We start from the raw sequence: 4,986 nt of genomic DNA on the forward strand, positions 1-4,986 counted from the left end.
GTATGTGTGATGTCATCTGAAAACACCAAGGTCTCTGCACAGGTCAACCAGATGAGTGTCCATCTTCTTCTCTATGCTACGGTGAGGCCTCTTGCACAGTCAAGGGCTGTCTTATACAATGAAGGCTCTGGGGCTGGAGAGATGACTTAGCGGTTGAGGCACTTGCCTTTGAAGCCTGAGGACCTAGGTTCGATTCCCCAGTACCCATGTAAAGCCAGGTGCCCAAAGTGGCGCACACATCTGGAGCTCGTTTGCGTGGCTGGAGGCCCTGGCGCACCCATTCCCTGTCAGTTTGTCTGCCTCTTTCTCCCTCCTCTCTCACATAGAATAAATAAATAAATAAATAATATTAGCCGGGTGTGGCGACCCATGCCTTTAATCCCAGCACTCGGGAGGCAGAGGTAGGAGGATCGCCGTGAGTTCGAGGCCACCCTGAGAATATAGTCAATTCCAGGTCAGCCTGAGCTAGAGTGAGACCCTACCTCAAGAAACCAAATAATAAAATAAAAAATATTAGAAAGAAGGCTCTAAGCCAGGCATGGTGGTTCACACCTTTAATTTCAGCACTCAGGAGGCAAGGTTGGAGGATCGCTGTGAGTTTGAGGCCACCCTGAGACTACATAGTGAATTCCAGGTCAGCTGAGCCAGAATGAGACCCCACCTGGCCAGGAGGGGAGGCGGGGGGAGGGATGAAGGCTTTGTATTTGGTATTCAAGTCTCCTCTAGAGATCTTTTTTTGGAAACAATGTATCCCTTCCTGGCCTGGAACTCACTTTATATAGGTCAGGCTGGCCTCAAACTTGAGCCATGAGTGCTGGGATTACAGACATATGCTACCACATTTTTTGGTTTTTTTTGAGGCAAGCCCAACATACTGGTCTTTTTTTATGAGAGAGAGAGAGAGAGAGAGGGAGGGAGAGAATTGGTGCACCATGGCCTCCAACTTCTGCAATCGAACTCCAGACGTGTACGCCACCTTGTGTGCATGCATGTCCTTGCATGCTTGCGTCATGTTGTGCGTCTGGCTTATGAGGGACCTGGAGAGGTGAACATGAGTCCTTAGGCTTAGCAGCAGTAGCAGGTCAAAGAATCAAGGAGCCCGGTAGCTGCTCAGTCCCCGTGGCCAGATGCCCCAGCTGTCCCAATCCAGCACCAAAGGCCTGGAGGCTTCCTGAGGAACCACTGGGTTTCAGTCCACATGGGTCTTCAGTTGATGCTGGTCTTCAGTCCATGCTGGAAGGCAGCAAGCAGCTCTGGCAGCCACGAGGAAGGAAGGAAGGAAGGAAGGAAGGAAGGAAGGAAGGAGGGAGGGAGGGAGGGAGGGAGGGAGGGAGGGAGGGAGGGAGGGAGGGAGGGAGGGAGGGAGGGAGGGAGGGAGGGAGGGAAGGAGGGAAGGAGGGAAGGAGGGAAGGAGGGAAGGAGGGAAGGAGGGAAGGAGGGAAGGAAGGAAGGGTCTCTTTTCACCCAGAGCTTCCTGATATAAAGTTCCCCTCTGAGAGGGGCCGCCAGCTCTGGGAGAGGACTTCCTTCTTCAATGAATTCCTTCTGGATGCAACCACGGAGACCCACCTGAAAGGGATTTCTGTGGATTACTAAACAGATCAAGTGGATAACACCTTACCCATCACAGCGGGTAACTGTTAAGCCATCTCTCCAGCCCCCACATTTATTTTTTATGACCCTCAGACCATGGGCCAGTATTCTTCCAAGCCATGAGGAATTGCTCACCCATGAATTTACTCCTGTCCTCAACCCCTGCTATGAATTATGCTGGGCTTCTCTTGTTTAATGGTCAGGGACAGAGGTTGGCACTTGGGAGCTATATGTCTTATAACACTTTGGAGAGAGAGAGAAAAAAGAAAATCACGTGAAGGGCTTGGTTTTGTTCCTGGGAAGAGCTTTGGTTATGGTCAGAAACAATAAACCACCAGAAACATGCAAAATCATCTTGTACTGCCCCCAAGTGGTGGTGGCTCAAATGTATTTTTCTGGCTGCAGTTTTTAAGGCATAAAAATGTGCTTTCACGGACTGGAGAGATGGCTTAGTGGTTAAGGCACTTGCCTGAGAAACCTAAGGACCCAAGTTTGATTCCCCAGATCCCACATAAACATCTGCACAAGGTGATGCATACGTCTGGAGTTCATTTGCAGTAGATAGAGGCCCTGACATGCCCATTGTCTCTCTCTGTCAATTAAATGAATAAACCAGGTGGTGGCGCACACCTTTAATCTCAGCACTTGGAAGGCCAAGGTAGGAGGATCACCGTGAGTTCGAGGGCACCCTGAGACTACAAAAAGTAAGAATAAAACAGAATAAATTAAATTAAAATTTTTTTAATGATTTCAGAAAAACTAATGGTGTCTAAAGGCAGGCAAGTCACAAAAAACCTCAGGTAGGAAGATCCTAACCTCCTTTCTCTCTCTCTCTTTTTTGGGGGGGAGGGTTTCGAGGTAGGGTCTCACTCTAGCTCAGGCTGATCCGGAATGTTTTTTTTTTTTTAAATTTAATTTATTAGTTTTCTTTTCAGCAAATACAGGCAGTTTGGTACCATTGTTTAGGCTCATCCATGATCTACCCCCTCCCAATGGACCCTCCTTGTTGATGTAAATGGGTCGTGCATTGTGGAGTTAGCCCACAGTTATTGGTACGATAAATGTCTCTGCATATCATGACCCAACATGTGACTCTGACATTCTTTCCGCCCCCTCTTCCACAAAATTTCCCTGAGCCATGTTGGGTTCATTTTTTGATCCGGAATTTTTTATGTAGTCTCAGGGTGGCCTCAAACTCATGATGATCCTCCTACCTCTGCACCTCAAGTGCTGGGATGAAAGGTGTGCGCCATCACACCCAGCTTCTAACCTCCTCTCTTAAAAAAGAGGCTCATCGGGCTGGAGAGATGGCTTAGCGGTTAAGTGCTTGCCTGTGAAGCCTAAGGACCTCGGTTCGAGGCTCGGTTCCCCAGGTCCCATGTTAGCCAGATGCACAAGGGGCGCATGCGTCTGGAGTTCGTTTGCAGAGGCTGGAAGCCCTGGCGCGCCCATTCTCTCTCTCTCTCCCTCTATCTGTCTTTTTCTGTGTGTCTGTCGCTCTCAAATAAATAAATAAAAATTTTTTTAAAAAAAGAGGATCATGCCATGTGTAGTGGTACACACTTGTAATCAAAGCACTCAGTAGGCAGAGGTAGGAGGATTACCAAGTGTTTGAGGCCACCCTGAGACTACGTAGAAAATTCCAGATCAGTTTGGGGTAAATCAAGACCCTACCTTAAAAAAAAAAAAAAAAAAAAAGGACTTGATGGGCTAGAGAGATGGCTCAGCAGTTAAGGCACTTGCCTGTGAAGCCTAAAGACCCAGTTCGATTCCCCAGTACCCAAATAAAGCCAGATGCACAAGGTGGTGCATATGTCTGGAGTTCATTTGTGGTATCTGGAGGCCCTGGCATTCTCTCTATCTGCCTTTCTCTCTCTCTCTCTCTCTCTCTCAAATAAATAAAGCCTTAAAAAACAAAAAAAAATAAGGGACCTGAGAGGAGCTAGAGATATACCTCAGGTGGAATAGCAAATGAGTTTGGAGCCCAGCACATACTTAAAACGCTGGCTGTGGTGGTGTGCTCCTAAAATCCCAGCACTGGAGAGGCAGAGATAGGAGCAGCCTGGTCAGCCGGCTGCAGGTTCACTTAGAAACCCTGTCACTTTATTTTTTTTTTTTAATTTTTATTTATCTATTTATTTATTTGAGAGTGACAGACACAGAGAGAAAGCTAGATAGAGGGAGAGAGAGAGAATGGGCGCGCCAGGGCCTCCAGCCACTGCAAATGAACTCCAGACGCGTGCGCCCCCCTTATGCATCTGGCTAACGTGGGACCTGGGGAACCGAGCCTCGAACCAGGGTCCTTAGGCTTCATAGGCAAGCGCTTAACCGCTAAGCCATTTCTCCAGCCCAGAAACCCTGTCACTTTAAACCAGCCAGTTCCTACAGCAAAGAGATTCTGGCCTCACACACACACACAGAAGTTACTGTCTTAACAAACCTTAAGGATACTGTTAAATCCAAACGGCTTACTCTTTTTCTGCCCCTTTATTTTATTTTTATTATTTTGTTTTGTTTTTTCAAGGTAGGGACTCACTCTAGTTCAGGCTGACCTGAATTCACTATATGGCCTCCGGGTGGCCTCGGACACTCAGCGATCCTCCTGCCTCTGCCTCCTGAGTGCTAGGATTAAAGGCATGAGCCACCACACCTGGCTAGCTTTTTTTTTTTTTTTTTAATTTTTTTTAAAATTTACTTATTAGAGATAGAGCGAGGGATAGAGAGAGAGGATGGGTGAACCAGGGCCTCTAGCCACTGCAAACTAAATCCAGATGTATGCGCCACCTTGTTCATCTGGCTTACGTGGGACCTGGGGAATTGAACTTGGGTCCTTTGACTTTGCAGGCAAGTGCCTTAACTACTAAGCTATCTCTCACTTTTTTAAACATTTTAAATATATTTTTAAAATTTTTTAACTTGTTTATTTGACAGAGAGAGAGAGAGAGAGAGAGAGATTGGCAGAGAAAAAGTGGGTACACCAGGGCCTCCAACCACTGCAAACAAACTCCAGATGCATGAGCTCCCTTGTGCATCTGGCTTACTTGGGTCCTGGGGAATCAAACCAGGGTCCTATGGCTTTGCAGGCAAGCGCCTTAACTGCTAAGCCATCTCTCCAGCCCTCAATAACCTTTTCATCCATCCTCTTGTCTTCAAATTTTAGGAGCATGGACACCCCAGAGGAACATAAAGTGACTCAGTTTAAGGGTGTGATATGGTCTTGGATTTTTATGTATTAACACTACATCACTGGGGCGTGGATCTGAATTGCAGCCCGAAGGTCTGCAGAGAGGTTTGCGGTCTGGGAGTACTGCTTGCTGCCCTTTTAGTGTGTGCTGGCTGCTGGGGATTCACTACTTGTTAATTAAAAAGTTATGATTGCCAGGCGTGGTGGCG

This window comes from Jaculus jaculus, chromosome 21, assembly GCF_020740685.1.
Source record: "Jaculus jaculus isolate mJacJac1 chromosome 21, mJacJac1.mat.Y.cur, whole genome shotgun sequence".
NCBI classification, from domain to species: Eukaryota; Metazoa; Chordata; class Mammalia; order Rodentia; family Dipodidae; genus Jaculus; species Jaculus jaculus.